Source organism: Mustelus asterias, unplaced genomic scaffold (assembly GCF_964213995.1).
Source record: "Mustelus asterias unplaced genomic scaffold, sMusAst1.hap1.1 HAP1_SCAFFOLD_56, whole genome shotgun sequence".
Classification (NCBI taxonomy): domain Eukaryota; kingdom Metazoa; phylum Chordata; class Chondrichthyes; order Carcharhiniformes; family Triakidae; genus Mustelus; species Mustelus asterias.
In genome coordinates this window covers 842,923-866,963 of record NW_027590125.1, presented here as the reverse complement: position 1 = coordinate 866,963, position 24,041 = coordinate 842,923, and the positions used below count along the sequence as shown (strand labels likewise).

The 24,041-nt window shown below is 47.4% G+C and overlaps 1 non-coding gene across 1 annotated transcript; it reads right to left on the bottom strand.

Moving 5' to 3' along the window:
* Window positions 1–10,087: 10,087 nt before the first annotated feature.
* Window positions 10,088–10,192, bottom strand: LOC144483313 (U6 spliceosomal RNA). Its single transcript, XR_013495987.1, has one exon. It is a non-coding gene; the product is annotated as a U6 spliceosomal RNA (small nuclear RNA).
* Window positions 10,193–24,041: the final 13,849 nt, after the last annotated feature.

Genomic DNA, 24,041 nt, shown 5'->3' with positions numbered 1-24,041 from the left:
TTCTATCTGAAGCCTCTTGCGAAAATTGGACTGTACGTAACACTGAGAGATGGTTCTATCTGAAGCCTCTTGACAAAATTGGACTGTATGCAACACTAAAAAATAGATCTGTCTGAAGCCTCTGGCTAAAATTGGACTGTGCGTAACACTGAGAGATATTTCTATCTGATGACTCTAGCGAAGATTTTACTGTATGAAACGCTGTGATATTGATCTATGTGGAATACCTTACAAACGTTTTTCTGCACATAAGCTGTCCAAGAGATCACTACAGCCTGATTTTAGCAATCTGTGTCAATCCTGATTAACGTTGACCTCATCTAAAACCCACAACCATGATAACCATAAGACAATAACATATCGGAGCAAAATTAGGCCATTCGGCCCATCGAGCCGGCTCCACCATTCAATTCTGTCTGATAAGTTTCTCAAACCAATTCTCCCGTTTTTTTCCTTGTAACCCTTGATCCTTTGACCACGCAAGAACCTATATATCCCTTTCTTAAATACACTCAATGGCCTGGCCTCCACAGCCTTGTGCGGCAATGAATTTCACAGATTCACCACCCTCTGGCAGAATAAATTCCTCCTCATCACATTTCAAAAGTAAGAAGTCACACATCAGCAGGTTAAAGACCCACAGATTTATTTGGAATCACGAGCTTCCGGAACGCTGCTCCTTCATCAGATGACTGGACAACTGGTGCTGTGAGACTTCTTGCTGTGCCCACCCCAGTCCAAAGCCAGCATCTCCACATCACAGTTCTAAAGGGTCGTCTCTTTCCTCTGAGGCTGTGCCCTCGTGTCCTCGTCTCTCCTTAGTGCACTCTGTCCAGGCCTTTCATTATTCTGTACGTTTCAATGATAGCCCCGCCCTCATCCTTCCAAACTCCATCGAGTACTGACCCAGAGTCCTCAGACACTCCTCATGCATGAAGTCTTTCATTCCACGGATCATTCCTGTGAACCTGCTCTGGATGCTCTCCAAGACCAAAACATATTTCCTTCTATGCGGGGCCCAGAATTGCTGACAATATTCTGATTGTGGCCTGACCAGAGTCTTATAAACCCTCAGCAGTACACCCCTGCTTTTGTATTCTAGCCCTCTGGAAATGAACGCTAACAGAGGGACCTCCGTTATATGGAATGAATATTGAAATATTTACGGCCTGGCCCGACATTATTTCCAACTTGCCATACATCCCTGACCCTCAACACCCATCTCGGCTGTAAGTCTGGGTCTAAAAAGTGTTGGATTGAACAGGGTTAAGCGAAGCTGTTTGTTTAGTGACTGTAATTGATGTGAGTCTCCATGGATCCAACTAGTGTGCCTGGAGGGATTACCTTCTTCTATTAATAATGGATTCCGATCAATGTGTTGTCCCATTGAGGCAGCGGGAGCGAAACTCCGACACTAACAGAGATCAGCGGCTGTGGAGAGAGAGGGAGGGAGACGAGAGATCAGAATCTCGGAACAATGGAATGGAATGTTCCAACAATCGATCAGAATCTGGGAACAATGGATTTGAATTTTCCAACAATGGATCAGAATCTGGGGACAATGGATTGGAATGTTCCAACAGTGGATCGGAAATTGAGTACAATGGATTGGAATCTTCCAACAATGGATCAGAATTTGGGACCAATGGATTGGAATGTTCCAATTAAGGACAGGAGTTTATTCCTGTGGATTTCTGAGTTTACTGCAGATTATTTGTGGATACCGTCAGTTTATCGGATTCAATATCTACTGCACGCGATTCAATGCTTTTACTATCCCCTCCTTGCGATTGTTGGTGTTCCGGGTAAGTCTCTGGCTGGAATTGTATCGGCCCGACCGCCATGGGAATCGGAGCAGGCGAGGGGCGGAGCATGGGAAGGTCTGTTGAACACGGGTGGGATTTTGCAGCTTGGGGAATAGTGCGGCTGTAAAGTCCCGTCCCCTGTGTTCAGTTCCTAATTTGAGAAAGTCTGTTTAACTGTATTGATTTTCTTGTCATTTACTGTACTGAGTTTGCTGCTCATGCTCTTTCTGTTGAATCTCTGTATCCAGTTATTAATTCTTTCAGCCACTGACAATGGTCTCAGGGTGTATGGGCTAAGATGTCTTCTGTGTGCTGTGACTTTCAATAGACATGTGACTTCGAACACAATTCCTTCGTGAGTAAAACATTGAAACAGTACCCTTTTTACCCTCTACATGTGACACCAGTTCACTGCCTATCACCCACCCAGTCACCAGGCCTCAGAATCCATTTTAATGATCACAGGTGCACAGCAAGATCTTACAGAAAGAAAACATGTTTTGTAAAGTTTCAAGTTTATTCATCAGTGTTACAAGTAGGATTACATTAACATTGCAATGAAGTTACTTTAAAAATCCCTCAGACACAACACTCCAGTGACTGTCTGGGTGCAATGAGGGAGAATTTACAAATGAGCAATGCATCTAACCAGCACAACGTTTGGGAGTGAGAGGAAACCAGAGCAACCGGAGGAAACCGACTCAAACGCAGGGAGAATTTGCAGATTCTGTACAGACAGTAGACGAGCCTGAAATTGATCCAGGGCATCTGGTGCTGTGAGGCAACACTGATATCCTCTGTACCACCAAGTTACAGAAACCCAAACACCCAGACACAGCCACATGCACAGAGATAACTACACAAGTGCTGATAGAAACAATCAGATTTAAACACTCCCAATGATAAACAAACTCAAGAATAACCAAAATTGCGATAACACTCCAGAACAATGCACACTTAAGAATGGTAAACTCGTATGGCACACTCTTGCTCTCTCTCTCTCTCTCACACAGACACACAGACACACAGACACACACACACACACACACACACACACACACACACACGCACACACAGGAGGGAGGTGGGTTTACAACTACTCCCTGCCCACTGATGGCGGGGTGAGCAGTAAAACAGCCTGACAGCCTAGAACTCAGGTCCAAGCCCGATTTCTTGCCTCTTGCGACCTCACCGGCAACAGATATGCGGCGGATTCAGTCTCCTGTCCATTTCTGGCAAGAGGCTGAATAAATTATTGAAATTTATTTCAAAACAAATTTAAATCACATTAGCAAGCCCGGGATGGAACTGGGCGACACACTTGCCTTTGCAGCCTCACCGGGAGAGGTTGTGTCCGGTGAGGAAAACAGCTGGACCATACATAGGCGGACGAGTCATGATGCTCTCGCCGGTGGAACCAAAGACCATTGAGGACACTGGGCAAGTTCAAGGGCAAAGGTAGGGGCCCCTTTGTCAGAGCTCACCGGGCAGTACCAGGGGATGGGGCCTGCGGTGGCGGGGTCTACAAGAGCAGAGCCTGAAGGTAGTAGAACTTGCAGGCCATGGGCTGCAGGGGTGGGACCTGAAGGGGCGGGACTGAAGGCAGATTGGCCCTTGGGGAGCGGGCCAAACCGAAAGGGAAAAGCCACTCTGCACGCGGTTGGTGAGGTAAGTTGGTCCCTGCTGCCAAACTGCAAATAGTTGTTGGGGGGTAGGAGATCCTAAAGCCACTCTGCACGCGATTGGTGGAGTAGAGAGTGGGGCATCTCTGCCTCTCTGCATGCACTGTGGGGTATGGAGGGGGCATCTCTGCCTCTCTGCATGCACAGTGGGGTAGTGAGGGAGTCTCGCTACCTCTCTGCATGCAAGGTAGGGTAGGGAGGGGGTCTCGCTGCCTCTCTGCACTCACAGTGGGATAGGGAGAGGGTTTCGCTGCCTCTATGCATGCACAGTGGGGTCGGGAGGAGTGCCCTGCTGCCACTCCACATGCAATTGGTGTGGGGGAAGTTGGGGTAATTGGTCCGGGTGGTCGGGGGATCGGGTGGCATTGGGCATTATATACGTTCGGGGGCTCCTCAGGAAGAGCTGCGGCCCCCGGACTATCTGGGGGCAGCTGCTGTGTTGAAACGAGCTGCAGCAGCAGAGAGCTGACAGTTGTCTCTCTCAGACCAGGCAGCTCACTGGTGGCTACAATTGCGCGTTTGCAACCACAGAGGTTTGGTACGTGGTCGGTATCCCAGCCAGCGCTGTGAGCGCTGCAAGTGAGGGGGCCACTGCTGAGGGTGGTATAACAGCCATCGAGTTTTAACAGCACGAAATGAGGCTCTTCAGCCTATTCTGTGTGAACAGGTCATCAGACACCTATCCAATCGAATCCCATTTTCCAGCACTCGATCCACAGCCTTGTGTGCTCTGTCGTTTGAATTGCTGATCTAAATGCCTCTTGAGGTTGTTCCCGCTTCTACCATCCTTTCAGGCCGTGAGCTGCAGATCCCAGCACCCTGCAGACGGAAACATCTTTCCTCAGATCCGCACAGAAATCTGCCCTTTGCCTTAAATCCACGTCCCTCTGGTTATTGACACCTCTGCTAAAGGGAAAACGTTTCTTCCTATCTGTGTGCAGCATAATTTTGTACATATCACTCAGGTCACCCCCACCTGAAAATCTCCCCACCACCACCCATTACACCCGCTCCCCCTCCTGCCTTCTCTGCTCTCAGATAAAAATCCAGCCTCACCAGCCTCTCTTCACAGCTGAAAACCTCCAGCCCAGGGTGCATCCTGGTGAATCTCCTCTGCACCGTCTCCAGTGCAAGTGCATCCTTCCTGTAGTGTGATGACCAGAGCTGCACACAGTTCCCTTGCTCTGGTCTAACCGGCATTTTATACACTTCCATCAAAATCTCCCAGCTCATTTATTCTATGCTGAAGCTGCTAAAGGCAAGTATCCTACATGTTGTCTTTGCCACCTCATCAACCTATCTTGCTGCCTTCAGGGATCCTCATATATGCACCCCAAATTCATTCTGGTCCTCTGCACTTCCTCACACTCTACTGTTAATTGTGCATTTCCTTGCCCTGTTGGTGCTCACAAAATGCATCACCTCACATTTCTCAGGTTTAAATTCCATTTACCCATCTGATCAGCCTGTCCGTTTCCTCGGTAAGGTGGCATAGTGGTTAGCACTGCTACCCCATAGCGCCAGGGACGCCTGTTCGATTCCAGGCTTGGGTCACTATCTGTTTGCACACTCTCCCCATGTCTGCGTGGGTTTCCTCCGGGTGCTCCAGTTTCCTCCCACAATACAAAGACGTGTGGGTTAGGTGGATTGGCCAGGCTAAATAGCTCTTAGAGTCAGGGAGACTCGCTGGGGTAAATGAAGGCGTTTATGGGGATAGGGCCTGAGTGGGATTGTGGTCAGTGCAGACTCGATGGACCGAATGGCCTCCTTCTGCATTGTAGGATTCTATCATTCCTCGAATCGAAGACTTTCCTCCTTAATATTTACCACACCAATTTTTGTATCATCTGTGAACTTACTGATCATACCTCACACATTCATGTCTCGACCATCGGTGTGCACTGCAAACAGCAAGGAGCCCAGCATCGATCCCTGTGGAACCCCACTGGACACAGGCTTGCAGTCACAAAAACAACCTTCGACCATCACCCTCTGCCTCCTGCCACTCAGCCTATTTTGAATTAATTTACCAAATTGCCCTGAATCCCATCGGCGATTATTTTCTTGTTCAGTCTCCCAATTTGCCAAAGCTTTTCTGAAGTCCATGTCGATTACATCGACTGCACTTCCTTCATCTACTTATCCAGCCACCCCCTCAATATATTCCAGCAAATTGTTAAATATGATCTCCCCCTGAGAATGCCATGCTGACCATTGTTCACAAATCCCTACCTCTCGAAGTGGAGATTAATTCTGTCCCTCAGATTGCTTTCCAATCACTTCCCCACCACGGATATGGCAATGAAGGTGTCTTGGGCGTAACCTTGGATGTCTCCAAGGCACCTTGCAGGATGGCAGTATGGCACAGTGGTTAGCACTGCTGCCTCACAGAATCAGGGACCCCGGTTCAATACCAGGGATGCCATCATCACCAGTGAAGCTTTTTATAAAAATTTGAAACCAGCTCCATTCTCACATATTGCCTGTTGAGATTTTGCCTGTTACAAGAACGTGTGGTCTTTCTCTGGAAAGGATCCTCTTTGAGCAAGTCCAGTTTCTTGCAGCTCCCCAATGTCCACATTGAGCCTTGTAAATTCAGTCTCGATCACAGCAGTCCTGTGTACATCATCAACCTGCATACCGTCATTGGTAAGGCCAGGGCACATCGTGCTGATGTTCCAGCTTGAGATGTGAAAGACTGATTTGATTTGATTTGAATTGATTTGATTTATTACTATCTCATGTATTAGTATATAGTGAAACATATTGTTCCTTGAGTGCTATACAGACAACGCATACCGTACACAGAGAAGGAGAGAGTGCAGAATGTAATGTTGCAGTCATAGCAATGGTGCAGAGAAAGGTCGTCCTAATGCGATGTTTGTACATTCAAACGTCTGATGGCAGCAGTGAAGACTCTGTTCTTCAGTCGGCAGCATGATGGCACAATGATTAGCACTGCTGCTTCACAGAGACCTGAGTTCGATTCCCGGCTTGCATCACTGTCTGTGTGGAATTTGTACTTCCCGTGGCTGCGTGGGTTTCTCCGGATGGTCCGGTTTCCACCCACAGTCAAGGTTAGATTGATGGGCCACACTAAATTAGGCTTCCGGGATATGTATGTTCGAAGAATTAGAAGGGTACATATGTGGGATTTCGGGGATAGGGCCTGGCTGCGATTGTTGTAGCTGAAAACTCGATGGGTTGAATGACCTCCTTCTGCCCTGCAGGGTTTCTATGATTCTAAGAGTCGATTGGTACATGTCCTCAGATGTTTCCAGCTTTTTGTCTCAGATGGAATATGCTGGAAGAGTTTATGTCCGTGGTGCGTTGGGTCCTTAATTAGGCTGGCTGCTTTTCCGAGGCAGCGGGATGTTCAGACACTGTCTAGGATGTTATTAAGCTGGAAAGAGTGCAGAAAAGATTTACTTGGATGCGCCTGGGACTTAATGGTTTGAGTTATAAGGAGAGGCTGGAGCGTCTGGGACATTTTCCTCTGGAGCATATAAGGCTGAGGGGTATCTTATAGAGGTTTATAAAATAATGAGGCGCACCGATCAGCGAGTCAATGTCTTTTCATAAAGGGAGGGGAGTCGAAAACTAGAGGGCATAGGTTTAAGGTGAGAGCGGAGTTTTCAAAAGTGTTCAGAGGGGCAATTTCTTTCACACAGATGGTGGTGTCTGGAACAAGCTGCCAGAAGTCGTTGTCGAGGCGGGTGCAGTTTTGTTTTTGAAAAAGCATTTAGACAGTTACATGGGTAAGATGGGTATAGAGGGATATGTGCCAAATGCAGGCAATTGGGAATACCTTCGGGGTTTCAGAAAAAGGATGGCATGGACAAGTTAGGCCAAAGGGCCTGTTTCCATGCTGTAAACCTCTCTAACTCTATAATTGATGGGAGGCTGGTTTGAGTGATGGACTTCATTCATGAATCTTTGAAGTTTCTTGCAGTCTTGGACAGAGCAGGAGCCATACCGAACTGTGATACAACCAGAAGTAATGTTTTCTATGGTGCATCTGTAAAACTTGGTGACAGCCCGAGCTGACATGAGAAATTTCCTTCGTCTTCTGAGAAAGTAGCGGCGTAGGTGGAGCTTTCTTAACTATTGGGTCGTCATGGAGATTCCAGGACAGGCTGTTGATGATCTGCACCACTAAAAACATGATGCTCTCAACCATTTCATCGCATTGTTGTAGAGAGGGGCATGTACTCCACTGTGCGTCCTGAAGTCGATGACTATCTCCTTTGCTTTGTTGACATTGAGGAAGTGGTTATTATGATCGCACCAGTTCACCAAATTCTCTGTCATTTCCCTTTTCCCAATCCCATCGTTGTATGAGAAATGACCCACTATAGTGGTGTCACCAGCAAACTTGGAAATCGAGTTGGAGGGGAATGTAGCCACACAGTCATCGGCACATAAGGAGTATAGTAAGGGGCTGAGGAGACAACCTTGTGGTCACCGCTGTTGAGGGTGATTGTGGAGGGGGTGTTGTTACCTGTCCTTATTTATTGTTGTCTGTGGGTTAGAAATTTCAGGATCCAATTGCAGAGGCAGCCGCCGAGCACCAGGTCACGGATTTTGGACATGGGTTTCGTAGGAATAATGGTATTCCTATAAACACGAGTCGGTGTTCCAGGGTTGACGCTCGGGCCAGGGAGATGGCGTCTGTGGACCTGTTTTATTTTATTTGATTTATTGTCACATGTATTAACATAAGGTGAAAATTATTGTTGCTTGCACGCTTTACAGACAAAACATACCGTTCATAGAGAAGCAAAGGAGAATGCGCAGAATGTACTTTTAGAGCCATAGCGAGGTTGTCGAGAAAGATCAACTTAATGCAACATAAGTCCATTCAAAGACCTGAAGGCAGCACAGAAGAAGCTGTTCTTGAGTAGGTTAGTACGTGACCTCAGACGTTTGTACCTTTTTCATGAAGGAAGAAGGTGGAAGAGGGAATGTCCGGGGTGCGTGGGGTCCTTCATTATGCTGGCTGCCTTGCCGAGGCAGCGGGAAGTGTCGACAGAGTCAATGAATGTGAGGCTGGTTTGCCTGATGGATTTGGCTACATTGACGACCTTTTGTAGTTCCTTGCAGTCTTGGGCAGAGCAGGAGCCATACCAAGCTGTGATACAACCATAAATAATGTTTTCTGTGGTGCATCTGTAAAAGTTGGTGAGAGTCTTGCTGACAAGCCAAATTTCCTAAGTTTTCTGGGAAAGTAGAGGCGTTGATGGGCATTGTTAACTATATGTTGGCATGGGGTACAAGGACAGGTTGTTGGTGATCTGGACACCAAAAAACTTGAAGCTCTCGACTCTTTCTTCTTCGTCCCCATTGATGGGGTGTGTTCTCCTTTACGCTTCCTGAAGTTGATGACAATCTTCTTCGTTTTGTTGACATTGAGAGAGAGATTATTGTTGCCGCACCAGTTCACCAGATTATCGATCTCATTCCTGTCCTCTGTCTCGTCATTGTTTGAGATCCGACCCACTCCTGTGTCATCGTCAGTAAACTTGAAAATCGAATTGGAGAGGAAGTTGGCCGCACAGTCAAAGGTGTATAAGGAGTATAGTAGGGGGCTGAAAACACAGCCTTGTGGGGCACCGGTGTTGAGGATGATCATGGAGCAGATATTGTTGCCTATCTTACTGATTGTGGTCTGTGAGTTAGGAAGTTGAGGATCCAGTCACAGAGGAAGGTGCCGAGGCCCAGTCCATGGAGCTTGGAGATGTGTTTCATGGGAATAATAGTGTTGAACGCTGAGCTGTTGTCAATAAATACGAGTCTGAAAGAAGTGCCCTTGTTATCTAGGTGTTCCAGGGTTGATTGCAGGGCCAAGGAAATGGTGTCTGCTGTGGAACTTCTGCGGCGGGAGCAAACTGTAGTGGATCCAGGTAGTTCGGGGGGATGGAATTTATTCGTGCCATGACTAACCTTTCGAAGCACTTCATAATGATGGAATGTCAGAGCCACCGGACAACAGTCATTAAGGCACGCTGCTTGGTTTTACTTAGGTAGCGGGATGATGGCCGTCTTCTCGAAGCAGATAGGGACCACAGATTGTTGTAAAGAGGGGTTGAAGTTGTCTGTGAATGCCTCCATCAGCTGATCAATGCAGGATCCGAGTGCTCGCCCGTTGCTCCGGGCCTTCAAGAAAGCTGCTCTGACATCTGCAATGGTGACTCCAGATATAGGTTCCTCCAGGGCTTTCAGGGTGGAGGGCATGCTCTCGCTCACCTCTTGCTCAAAACGGGCGTAGAATGCATTGAGCACATCAGGGAGGGGTGTATTGGAGCCGGCGATTTTATATGCCTTCATTTTGTAGCCTGTTTTATCTTGCAGAACTTTCCATATTCGGTGTAGCTAGCCTGGGACTCGAGCTTGGTCCGATATTGTCTTTTGGCATCTTTGATGGATCGCTTTAGATTTTGTCTGGCTTTCTGACATCGGTCATAAGACCATAAGACCATAAGACATAGGAGCGGAAGTAAGGCCATTCGGCCCATCGAGTCCACTCCACCATTCAATCATGGTTGATTTCAACTCCATTTACCCGCTCTCTCCCCATAGCCCTTAATTCCTCGAGAAATCAAAAATATGGAACGCTTCACGAATTTGCGTGTCATCCTTGCGCAGGGGCCATGCTAATCTTCTCTGTATCGTTCCAATTTTAGTATATGTGCTGCCGAAGCGAACGCCTCTGACCTCGACTTCAGCAAGCAGTAGATATCCCTGTTCATGGATGGTTTCCATGGAAGGCCGATACGTCCCCGGGCCTGATGAAATATATCCTCGGATAATTTGGGAGGCAAGGGATGAGATCGCAGAGCCTTTGGCTTTGATCTTTGGGTCATCACTCTCCACGGGGATGGTGCCAGTGGACTGGAGAGTGGTGAATGTTGTTCCACTGTTTAAGAAAGGGAATAAAAATGACCCTGGTAATTATAGACTGGTTAGACTTTCCTCGGTGGTTGGTAAATTGATGGAAAAGGTCCTTAGCGTGGGATTTACGACCATTTAGAAAGATGGGGATTAATCTGGGATAGTCAGCACGGATTCGTGAAGGGCAAGTCTTGCCTCACAAATTTGGTAGAATTTTTTGAGGAGGTAACTAAGTGTGTTGATGAAGGTAGAGCAGTTGATGTCATATACATGGATTTTAGAAAGGCGTTTGATAAGGTCCCCCATGGTCGGCTTATGATGAAAGTAAGGAGGTGTGGGACAGAGGGAAAGTTGGCCGATTGGATCGGTAACTGGCTATCTGATCGAAGACTATTTTCGGACTGGAGTCAGGTTGCTAGCGGAGTGCCACAGGGATCAGTGCTTGGTCCTCTGCTCTTTGTGATTTTTCTTAATGACTTAGAGGAGTGGACTGAAGGGTGGATCAGTAAATCTGCTGATGACACCAAGATTGGTGGAGTAGTGGATGAGGTGGAGGGCTGTTTTAGGCTGCAAAGAGACATAGATAGGATGCAATGCTTGGCTGAAAAATAGCAAATGGAGTTTAACCCTGATGAATGTGAGGTGATTCATTTTGGTACGACGAATTTAAATTTGGATTTCAGGATCAAAGGTAGGGTTCTGAAGACTGTGGAGGAACAGAGAGATCTTGGGGTCCATATCCACAGATCTCTAAAAGTTGCCACTCAAGGGGATAGAGCTGTGTAGAAGGCCTATAGTGTGTTAGCTTTTATTAACAGGGGGTTGGATTTTAAGAGCCGTGGGGTTACGCTGCAAATGCACAGGACCTTGGTGAGACCACATTTGGAATATTGTGTGCTGTTCTGCTCACCTCACTATAAGAAGGACGTGGAAGCGCTTGAAAGAGTGCAGAGGAGATTTACCAGGATTCTGCCTGGTTTGGAGGGTAGGACTTATAAGGACAGGTTGAGGGAGCTCGGGCTGTTCTCTCTGGAGCCGAGGAGGCTGAGTGGAGCTTAATAGAGGTTTATAAAATGATGAAGGTGATAGATAGAGTGAACGTTCAAAGACTATTTCCTCGGGTAGATGGAGCTATTACGAGGGGGCATAACATTAGGGTTCATGGTGGGAGATATGGGAAGGATATCAGCGGTTGGTTCTTTACACAGAGAGTGGCTGGGGTGTGGAATGAACTACCTGCAGTGATAGTGGAGTCCGACACTTTAGGAACATTAAAGCGGTTATTGGATAGGCGCATGGAGCACACCAGGATGATAGGGAGTGGGATAGTTTGATCTTGGTTTCAGATTAAGCTCGGCACAACGTCGTGGGCCTAAGGGCCTGTTCTGTGCTGTACTGTTCTATGTTCTATGTTTCCGGTTGGTGAACGCACGGATTTGCTTCGTTGGCATAAAGTCTTCTACACACTGACTAATGAAGTTAGTTGCTGTCGTGGCGTACTCGTTCAGGCTGGTTGCAGAGTTTTTAGATACTGACCAGTCCACTGACTCTGAGCATCTCTGTCGGAGATCTTCCGATTCCTCTGTCCAACATTGCACGACTCTCTTCGATGGATTCTCCCGCTTCACTTTTTGCTTGTAAGCCGGAAGCAGGAGAAAAGACTTGTGGTCTGATTTGCCAAAATGTGCGCAGATGACCGAGCGGTAGGCATGTTTGATATTTGTGTCGCAGTGGTCTGGGATGCTTGGGCCTCTGGTGGGATGGCAGACGTGTAGGTGGTACCTTGGCAGTACGCTCTTGAGCTTGGCCTGATTGAAGTCCCCGGCCACAATGAACAAGGCCTCATGATGTTTCGTCTCAAGGCTATTCGTAGTGGTGCATATTTCGTCCAGCGTCTTCTTCACATCCACATGGGGTGGGATGTAAACTGCCCTCAGGATAACGGAGGTGAACTCCCGTGGAAGGTAGTAGTGTCAGGTATTCTAGGTCTGGGGAGCAACAAGTTGCCAGTCTTCCTCCGTCTAGGCACCACGAGGTATTGATCAGAAAGGAAAGCAGACCCCACCTCCCATAACTTTGCCTGAGGCGGCTGTACGGTCCATTCGATGGATTGAAAAGCCCTCTGGTTGTTCGGCACTGTACGGTGAAGCAGAAGTGAGCCATTTCTCCCTGAAATAGAGGACACAGAAATCCCTCAGTTCTCTTTGGAAAGTGAGTCTGAATCCAAGTTCGTCTCACTTGTTTTCCATAGACTGGACATTTGTCAGGAGTGAGCTGGGGAGAGGGGACTTGGGGCCTTGTTGTTTCACTCTCACCGGCAGGCCTGCACGTCTTCCATGCTTCCTGGAGTGACTGCTTCCTTTCGAGCCTGGGAGACGGTGAGAGTGGTTTGCAGTGTTAAGGGTATAGAAAAATAGAAACCTACAGCAGAAAACAGACCCTTCGGCCCCACAAGTTGTGCCGAACTTATCCCTACCTTTTAGGCCTTCCTGTAACCCTCCATCCTATTAAGTACCATATACTCATCCAGGAGTCTCTTAAAAGGCCCTATTGAGTTTGCCTCCACCACCACTGACGGCAGCCGATTTCACTCGCCCACCACCCTCTGTGTGAAAAACTTCCCCCCAACATTTCCCCAGTACCTACTCCCCAGCACCTTATACCTGTGTCGTCTCGTAGCAGCCATTTCCACCCTGGGAAAAAGCCTCTGAGAGTCCACCCGATCTATGCCTCTCAACATCTTATACACCTCTATTAGGTCTCCTCTCATCCTACGTCTCTCCAAGGAGAAAAGACCGAGCTCCCTCAGCCTATCCTCAAAAGGCATGCCACACAATCCAGGCAACGTACTTGTAAATCTCCTCTGCACCCTTTCAATCTTTTCCACATCCTTCCTGTAATGAGGCGATCAGAACTGAGCACAGTACTCCAAGTGGGGTCTGACGAGGGTGTTATATAGCTGCATCATTATCTCCGGACTCCGAAACTCAATTCCTCGATTGATAAAGGCCTGTACACCATACGCCTTCTTAACCACCTCCTCCACCATCGGGGCCGATTTTAGAGTCCTATGGACACGGACCCCAAGGTCCTTCTGATCCTCTACCGTACTGAGAGTCTTTCCCTTTATATTGTACTCCTTCATCCCATTCGACCTGCCAAAATGGACCACTACGCACTTATCTGGGTTGAAGTCCATCTGCCACTTCTCCGCCCAGTCTTCCATCCTATCTATGTCCCTCTGTAACTTCTGACATCCCTCCAGACTATCCACAACCCCACCAACCTTCGTGTCGTCGGCAAACTTACCAACCCATCCCTCCCCTTCCTCATCCAGGTCATTTATGAAAATGACAAACAGCAAGGGTCCCAGAACAGATCCCTGGGGCACATCACTGGTGACCGAACTCCTTTTAGAAAAAGACCCATCTATTCCCACTCTCTGCCTCCTTTGGTCAAGCCAGTTCTGGATCCACCGGGCAGCAGCCCCTTGGATCCCATGCCCTCTCACTTTTTCGAGAAGCCTTGCATGGGGGACCTTATCGAACGCCTTGCTGAAATCCATATAAACCACATCTACCGCCTTCCCTTCGTCAATGTGTTTAGTCACATTTTCGAAGAACTCCACCAGGCTCGTAAGGCACGATCTGCCTTTGACAAAGCCATGCTGAGTATTCTTGAGCATACTAAACCTCTCTAAATGCTCATAAATCCTGTCCCTCAGGATCTTTTCCATCAGCTTACCAACCACTGAGGAAAGATTCACCGGTCGGTAATTGCCTATGCTATCCCGATTCCCCTTCTTGAAAATAGAAACCACATCCGCAATCCTCCAATCCTCCGGCACCTCTCCCGTCTCCATCGACGTCACAAAAATCATCGCCACAGGCTCTGCAATCTCTTCCCTCGCCTCCCACAGTAAACTAGGGTACATCCTATCCGGAACCGGCGATTATGTCAAATGAGCTTCTTTGCTCTGCTCGGTGTGCAGATTTTCAGTTCCTGTGTGGTAGATGGGTCTGCGTGGTCGGGTTTACCGGGTCGCTGTCAGGCTGCAGTTTCGCTTCGCCAGTCGGTGGATATCCAGACCATGTTCCGGCGTGGACTGGTCGAAAATGGATGGTGTCCCTGGGGTCGCAGATGAATCTGTGTCCACTGGGGTCCACTGGCTCACTGCCAGTCCGGGGTTTCTTCGTTCAGAGGTCGGCGGTTGTTTCGACCTGTCATTGAATTTTAAGAACAGCGTTAGTGACTGTAAGGCAGTGAGAGTTTATTTTTAGGAGCGTTGGGGACTGTAGAAGGCGGGAGGGGAGGGACTGCTTGGAGTCTGCAGGAGGTCGCAAATCTCCGGCTTTGAGTGGTTGGGGGCTAGAGGAGGGGTCGGGGGGGAGGGGGGCAGGGGGGACGGGGGGGTGTTAAGACGGACTGTCGTGGATCCAGGCAATCTGGGAGGCCGGAAATGATTCATGCCATGACTAACTTTTTGATGCATTTTATAATATTGGATCTCAGAGTCACCGTACGATATTCATTAAGGCAGACTGCTTGGCTTTTCTTTGCTTCCGGACGAGTTGTTCTTGTCTGGTGCATAGATTAGCAACTTTCCTGTCGAGAGAGGACTCACTGTGGTTCAGTGGTCCAGTCGGCCATCGTGGGACAGCAACAAAATCACTGGGTACGATGGACGGTAGTTATTCGCTAAACCCTGAAGCTTTCTCCCACTGTTAAAAGCAACCCCTGGTACTTGTGTTCTGTGCCAATCAAGCGTGAGGATACTATTTCTTCCTGTGTTGTGCTTACGGTGGCCACAATGCTGTGATCTCCTCTCCAGGGAACAGTCCTGGGTAAATATAATAGAGTCGGAACTGTTGAGGCATCAGGATCTCCCGCTGCCAACTGTTAGTATTGTCCAGAGGCAAGGGTGAAACCAGCACTGATTGGTGACACCTCTGCTGCAGGGGTTGTCAGTAAGCTGTCTGAGAGTCAAGAGATTACCACTGGCAGGACTCCACTCCGGATTTTCTGTCAGGGTTTACTACCTCAGCCTCCTTACCCTCCAAATCCCCCACAAGGTAGAGGGGCTATTTACGTGTAGCTGAGTGAGGGTCAATGGTGAGGTCTCCCCGGAAAGCTCTCTCCCAAATCTATACCATTGTGCCACGACCATGGAGCAGCACGGTGGCACAGTGGTTAACACTGCTGACTCACAGGGTCAGGGACATGGGTTCAATTCCAGGCTTGGGTCACTGTCTGTGTGGAGTTTGGACCTTCTCCCCGTGTCTGCGTGGGTTTCCTCCGGATGCTCCTCTTTCCTCTCGCACTCCAAAAGATGTGCTGCTTCATAAAAAGAGATTTAAGTGATGATGTGTGTGTACATTTTTTTTCAATATTATTCCATCCTCAGTCTAAACGGTAACTTTTTCCCCTGAATCATATCTAATTGTATTCTTTATTTCCTTCCTGACAGTGAACGTAATCACAATTGTGACACTGACGAGCAGAAATTGTGGTCTGTCCAAATGTGTCACTTGTTACCTGGTGGCCATGTCAGTGGGGGATCTGCTGGTCGTTATCCTCGACCTGATATTCAGACACATTCCCATTGTTTATCAGGAACAGTTTTATTTCCTTTTCTCGGTCCCCGTGTGTAACATCCACGCCGTCCTGCTTTATGCAGCCACTGACTGTTCTGTCTGGTTTACCGTCACTTTCACCTTTGATCGATTTGTGGCCATTTGCTGCCCCAAGCTGAAAAGTAAATATTGCAGTGAGAAATCGGCGGCTGTGGTTCTGGGAACAGTGACGGTGCTGAGCTGTTTAAAGAACATTTCCTGGTATTTTATGTTATTTAATAGATATATGGTGGGGAACGACCCCTGGTTTTGTTATGTCACAATGGGTCTTCTGTTCTCTCCGGTCTGGACAACAATCGAGTTCCTCCACCACATTCTAACCCCGACTGTCCCGTTCGTCCTGATTCTGCTGCTCAATGCTTTCACCGTCAGACACATTTTAATGAGCAGCAGAGCCCGCAGGAGACTCCGGGCTCACAGCACTGGAGAGAATCCCAAAGACCCAGAAATGGAGAGTCGCAGGAAATCCATCATTTTACTGTTTGTTATCTCAGCCAATTTCACCCTCTTATGGTCGACATTAATGGTTTATTCTGTATGGCGTCGGATGTATACTTTGGGCTATGAGTCGGTATATTTACATTATTTAGTTCAGGAATTGGGTTTCATGCTCCAACTCACAAGTTGCTGTACAAACACTGCCATTTATGCTGCGACACAGACTCACTTTAGACAGCAGCTGAAAAATCTGCTCAAATATCCCCTTACTGCAATTCTTCAACTCATTAAATCCTGAGAGGAAACTACAACCACAAGATGCCTGACTCTTCCTATTGGACATTCAACAGATAAATAACAAACAGCCTCACAGAGACAGAAAGAGCGGCAGATAGAGAGAGAGAGGGCAGTGAGAGCAACAGTGAGAGTGATGGAGAGACGGAGATTGACAGAGAGAGGGAAGGGGATAAATACATGGAATGTGACAGAGTTTGAAAGAGTTTCTAACAGGTACAGTGAAAGAAACAGAGACCCGGAGAGAGAGAGAGAGAGAGAGAGAGAGAGAGAGAGAGACAGAGACAGAGAGACAGAGACAGAGAGAAAGGACAGAGACAGATAAGGACTCTCAGAGAGCGCGAAAAAACAGGAAAAGGAATTGGGGGAAATGGGGAGACAGATGGACAGGGAATGAGAAAGGCAGACAGAGGGAGACAGATGGGAGGATGTAATGAGAGAGGGAGACTGAGACGGAAAGGGAGACAGAAAGGGAGGCAGAGAGAAACAGATACAGAGACAAAGAGCGTCAGCAAATTTGAATCAGTGAGATTAAATGAGTAGAATGGACACAGCAAGAGCAAAAGACAGTGCTGGAATATAGATCTGTAATATATCTGGAATTCAGAATCAGCTGGTGACCATAAAACCATTGTCGATTTTCGGAAAAACACATCTGGCTCACCAATTTCCCAGGGAAGGAAATCTGTCGTCCTTACGTGGTCAGGACTAAATGTGACTCCAAGTGGTTGACACTTGATTTTTAAAAACTCTCCCAGTGGCTGCCAATAATATTCGGCTGTGGAGGCAAAATTACCCATTCCTGAATGAATTGAAGCAGCGAGTGCTGATGGGGGAATCCAAAAGGCCGTTGCAGCCTGAATTGCACCAGTATTGGACTGGCAGAGAGCAGCTGACTGTAGAAAATGGCGCACGCCGATTGGGTTCAAGAGTGTCACCCTGAGCCAGATTCACCATCCCATCCTGGCTGAACGTTACCATGGCCACCCAGGAGTTGCAAACTGAAGATACTCCTAGTTGCCCTGTCCGGTGTCCAGGTATGGATACAGATATTTCCCCGCGTTGGCAATATCAACAAGGGCAGCACTATCACCAGTTGCTACTCTTCACACTTGGAAATGGCCAGGACATCCGTCGATGTGGCTGCACATGGACAGTTCCGGTCTGCTCATGGTGTTAATGTTCCTGATAATGGTAGACGCTGATTCAAAATAGATGGCCGTGTACAGGGGCAGTTAATCAAACACAAGGACAAGAGTGGATAAACTTCATGCCTCTTTCTTGACACCCGGGATCCCACAGATGTTTGTTTCTGAAAATGGACCACCCTTCATCAGGCAGGAATTTGTGCATGAGATGAGGATGACCTGAATTTAAAACGTTGCGACCGTGTCATACGTTTATGGTGAAATTTAAGTGATGGACACAAAATGGTTACCTGACACACAAAATGGACTCTTGGAAGGGGCATTAAAAGGCACAGACAAGAAGTTAAAACCTGCAGCATCTGAATTGCTGCAGGAAACTGGTCAGTGCTTGAGGTACTTCAGATCAGAGCAGACCCAGATCAATAAGTTTGATAATAAGGTCAGCCACGGATGGGGACATAAATACATAAATATAACAAGATCAGCCACTGAATGTATACATCAAAACCAGTCATTGATAGAGGACATAACTGTATAAATGCACCCATTCTATGTACAATGATATGTTAACTGTCCATGTCCGTATCTGTCTCCTCAACTTGTAACGATGTGTTAACAGCTAATGTCCGTGCTGCTTATTGTCTAAAAGGTATAAGATGGTCAACTGCCATTGTGTAGTTGAGAAGGTCGTTGCCAAGTACTACGGAGTACCATTGCCTTCTCCCACAGCTTTTTCCGAAATAAAGCTGTTTTGTTGAACCTCCAGTCTGACTCTGAAGTTTTAAATTTCCCACAACAATTGGCGTAGTCGGCAAGGATCTCATTGCTGGTAAGTTCGATCGATTGGCCACGATGGGAAAGCTGGGGAAGAGATCACTGAACCTGTGGGAGTCAGGCGAGGTCAATAATCCAGTCTAAAAGGGGTAAAATTAAGGGGTCTTGAGAGTGGTAAGAATTGATTGGATATAGTTTTGTAGTGATAAGTACTAACTGCTGATGATATAGTGATAAATATTGATTGACTGTTACTTCTGCTGAACGACTAGAGGACAAGGAAGTGCCTGTCTCAAACGCGCAGCCTTAGAGCGGTTGTTAAGCGGGGAAATCCCCCACGCGAACGTCAAGACCCTGAAGTTGGGGTACGGGGACCAAGGGCAATTAGAATTGTGAAGCACAGTTGACAAAGGTTGGTTACCATCAAACTCTGGAGTGGCGAACAAACGCAGAGTTGCCACCTGTTTGCATGAAAGTTTGTATAGTTGGGTACTGGACTGTCAATGTTGGAAAGGGGTGCGGAAAAGGAGCTGATCAACTCTGACCCAGAGCCGGACACCGATGGAGAAACACATTGCAGATGCGGTAATAGTGGAGCAGTGAATATAAATTGAAACCCTGAGACGGCAGTGATACACAGTGCTAGAGTAGTAATAGTGGCCGGGGGGTAGTGAAGTCCCGACGGTAGAGAGCACACTTTACTCGGGAGTAATCGTGGCCATAACAGTGCCTAAAACATGTTGCCAAGGAGGCAATAGTGACCGGGCGTCGTGAAGTCTGCGAGATGGCAGATAAAGAAGTTAAGAGAGAACCTGCAAGATCTCTCATCGAAGTGAACATGACAGACAGACAAGCGTTAATAAAGAGAATGGAAAGGGATGGCTGGGATGCTTCTCAGATCTCAGAACAGCATTGAAAGTGGATAGGTGGGGAGAAGAGAAACAAGACAAAGAAGACAGGGGTATTCTTAGTACATCAATTAGAGGGACTAATTGAGCAAGTAGTCAGCTCTATGTAAAGGAGGAGTGAAGATAAAGAAAAAATTAGAAAGTCTGAATCCAGAGAAAGGGAACTTGAGAAACGGAACCAAATGTTTGAAGAGAATGAATGGAGTCCTTATGAGTGCACACGACAGGGACAAACCGCTCCTCCAGCAGAGTGGGTAGCGCTAGAACTCACGTTAGCGCCAGTAACCCGAGGGGGAACAGATGAGCAGCCAAAAGCAAATGAAAAACCATTCTCCCCAGGCGAAAGACAGCAGATAATGGCTTCCCTGAGTAACTTACAACCTCGAAGTGCAAACACTAAATTCTGGGAAGAATTAAATACAATTTGGGTAGGACACCAATTACACCTGAGAGACGTACACCAACTGCCCAGGGCAGCCTGTCCAGCGGATAAGTGGAGATAGGTAGCAGGTGGACCTGCCACTCCTCCAGAACAAGATTATATTGGGGGACGGTGGACACATGTAGTCGCCCTAACAGCAGAAATAGATGAGCAACAGGCATCCTCACCCAGTTTAAGGCAGAAATTCAGAGAGTTTTAGGAAATGCTCCGACCAATTGGAGCAGAATTATCACAACCAAGCAGTTAAAGGGGGAAGGAGCTTCTGAGTACGGGGAACAATTGTTCCAAGTATACCTGGAATGCTCAGGGCAATGAAACCCAGGTCATGGTGATCGAGCGTTCATCCAGGCTTTTCACGACGGACCCTCTAGTCATCACCAAACCATCCTAAAAATGAGAACGATTATGTCCCAAGATTACGATGAGCTGGTAGAATGGGCTAGTGGCGTACCAAGAGGCGGAGAGGTGAAATCCCAGACAAGAGTAAGACAAGAAAGAATAGCCGCTTACTGTAACGGGAACGGAACTAAGTCCAAACTGACTTGTCACAATTGTGGCCGACAAGGGTGCTTTGCGAAGGATTGCGGGGTCCCGAGGAAACATAGAAACATTGAAAAACTAAAGCACAATACCGGCCTTTCAGCCCACAAAGTTGTGCCGAACATGTCCCTACCTTAGCGATTACGAGGCTTACCTATAACCCTCTATCTTACTAAGTTCCATGTATTATCTCAAACTCTCTTAAAAGACCCGATCGAATCCCCCTCCACCACCGTTGTTGCAGCACATTCCACACATCCACCACCCTCTGAGTGGAAAACTTACCCCTGACATGTCCTCTATACCTATTCCCCAGCAGCTTAAACCTGTGTCCTCTTGTGGCAACCATTTCAGCCCTGGGAAAAAGCCTCTCACTGTCCACTCGACCAATACCTCTCATCAACTTATACACCTCTATCAGGTCACCCATCATCCTTCGTCTCTCCAAGGAGAAAATGCCGAGCTCACTCAACCTATCCTCATAAGGCATGCTCCCCAACCCACGCAACATCCTTTCTAAATCTCCTCTGCACCCTTTCTATGGCGTCCATATCCTTCCTGTAATGAGGCGAACAGAACTGAGCACAGTACTCCAAGTGGGGTCTGACTAGGGTCCAATATAGCTACAACATTATCTCACGACTCCTAAACTCAATTCCTCGATTGATGAAGGCCAGTACACCATACGCCTTCTTAACCACAACTTCAACCTGCACAGCTGCTTTGAGCATCATATGAACTCGGACACCAAGATCCTCTGATCTTCCACACTGCCAAGAGTCCTACCATTAATATTAAATTCCGCCATCCTATTTGACCTGCCAAAGTGAACCACCTCACACTTATCTGGGTTGAACTCCATCTGCCACTTCTCCGATCAGTTTTCCATCCTATCAATGTCTCGCTGCAACTTCTGACGTCCCTCCATACCATCCATAACACCTCCAACCTTTGAGTCATCAGCAAACCTACCAACCCATCCCTCCAATTCCTCATCCAGGTCATTTATAAAAATCACAAAGAGTAATCACAGAACAGCTCCCTGGGGCACACCACTGGTGACCGACCTCCATGCAGAATATGACTCATCTCTAACCACTCTTTGCCTTCTGTGGGTAAGCCTGTCCTGGATCCAAAAAGCAATGTCCCTTTGCATCCCATGCCCCCTCAATTTCTCAATGAGCCTTGCATGGGCCACCTTATCAAATGCCTTGCTGAAGTCCATATGGTACATCTACTGCTCTTCCTTCATCGATGTTTTTGTCACATCCTCAAAAAATTCAATCAGGCTCGTAAGGCATGACCTGCCTTTGCAAAGCCATGCTGACTATTCTTAATCATATTATACCTCTCCAAATGTTCATAAATCCTGCCTTTCAGGATCTTCTCCATCAACTTACCAACCACTGAGGTTAGACTCACTGATCTATAATTTCCAGGGCGATCTCTACTCCCTTTCTTGAATAAAGGAACAACATCTGCTATCCTCCAATCCTCCGGAACCTCTCCCGTCTCCATTAATGATGCAAAGATCATCGCCAGAGGCTCAGCAATCTCCTTCCTCGCCTCCCACAGTAGCCTCGGGTACGTCTCATTCGGTCCCGGCGACTTATCAAACTTGATGCTTTTCAAAAGCTCCAACCCATCCTCTTTCTTAATATCTACATGCTCAAGCTTGTCAGTCCGCTGCAAGTCTGCACTACAAGGAAAGGAAACAAAATTGGAAGCAGTGGAAAACATTGTAGCCACTGTAACAAAAATGGACACGTAGAAGCAGAGTGTTGGGACACACATGGGAGACCCCCGACCCGATCCATGACCACAGCAGAATCGGTGGAAGAAAGGAACCTCAGAGGTCAGCAAGATTGACGGTCTGCAGACCCCGTTCATAAGGGGAAGAAGCAGGGAAGGATTTACATGTCTGCACTGGTAGGGGACAGGCAATGTGAGATGATGGTGATCACAGGAGCCACCATATCAGTCACTGACCTACCCTTACCCACTACAAGTAAAATGGTTTACCTAACCGGGATAGGAGGTAACAAAACACCCACCTACCTGAGCGAGATCACGTTAGTAGAAATAAATAATTTGCATAACTATAGGGTTGATGGTGGGAGATATAGGAAGGAAGTTCGAGGTAGGTTCTTTAATCAGAGAGTGGTTGGGGTGTGGAATGGACTGCCTTCAGTGATAGTGGAGTGAGACACTTTAGGAACATTTAAGCGGTTATTGGATAGGCACATGGAGCACACCAGGATGATAGGGAGTGGGATAGCTGGATCTTGGATTCAGGTAAAGCTCGGCAAAACATCGTGGGCCGAAGGGCCTGTTCTGTGCTGTACTGTTCTATGTTCTATGTTATATATAGCTATGACGTTTTATGTGTGTGAAAATAACAAGGGTAAAATTATGGGAAATGATTTAATGAAAGAATATGAGATTTTGATAGACTGTGGAAAGGAAGAATTAATCTGGCCAAGACAGGACGGTTGGAAACTTGAATCGGGAAACTCACAAAGTCACCTCGAAACTATTAAGGTGGTCACAGCCACGATCAGAAATTGGGAGTTAGAGACAGGAGGGTTCGGACCCATCTGTGCCTCCGTACCCGGAGTGTGGGCTAAAACAAAATTAGATACCGGCTGAACTAAAATGGACCCAATCAGGGTACCTGGACCGGAGCATAAGCCCCACCAACAATATCCAATGAAACCAGAAGCAGAGGCAGCTGTACTGGAGATAGTCAAAGGGTTAGTGAAAAAAGGAACTCTGAGAGAAACCACGAGCGCCATTAACTCCGCAAGCTGGCCGGTGAGGAAACCTGACGGAAGCGACAGGCTTACGATAGATTACACCGGTCTCAATAAAGTCACGTCCATGTTGCACCACATTGTAGCAAGCCCCTCGACAATCCTGAATGGACTGTCACAGGAGCACAAAGTATTCACATTATTTGATATAGCCAACGGATTCTGGTCCCTACCCTTGGATCCCGAATCACAAGACAAATTCGCCTTTCCAGTGGGAGGCAGACAGTACACGTGAACTCGCCTACCGCAGGGATTCCACAACAGCCCCGCAATCTTCCATCGAGTAATGAGCGACATCCTGAACAGGATAGAATTACCAGAGTGTCGCATGATCCTACAATATGTAGATGAAATCTTAATAGCTTCAGAATCCAAGTTTGGACATCAGGAAGCACTATATCCAGTGTTAAACGAATTAAAAACCGCAGCGTTTAAGGTGAGACCCAAAATGTCACAAATCGGGAAAACATAAGTCCTGTACCAAGGACACTTTATATCCCAAGGGCTGAAAGAAATGCCAACAGACCGAAATAAGGTGGTACAACAAATGCCGCGGCCCGTCACCGTAAGAGGGGTCAGGAAGGTGCTAGGGCTGTTTAACCATAGCCGAAGTTTATCCCCGTATTCGCAAAATTGGCAGAACCTATACAAAGACTAGTCAAAGGGGGAAAGC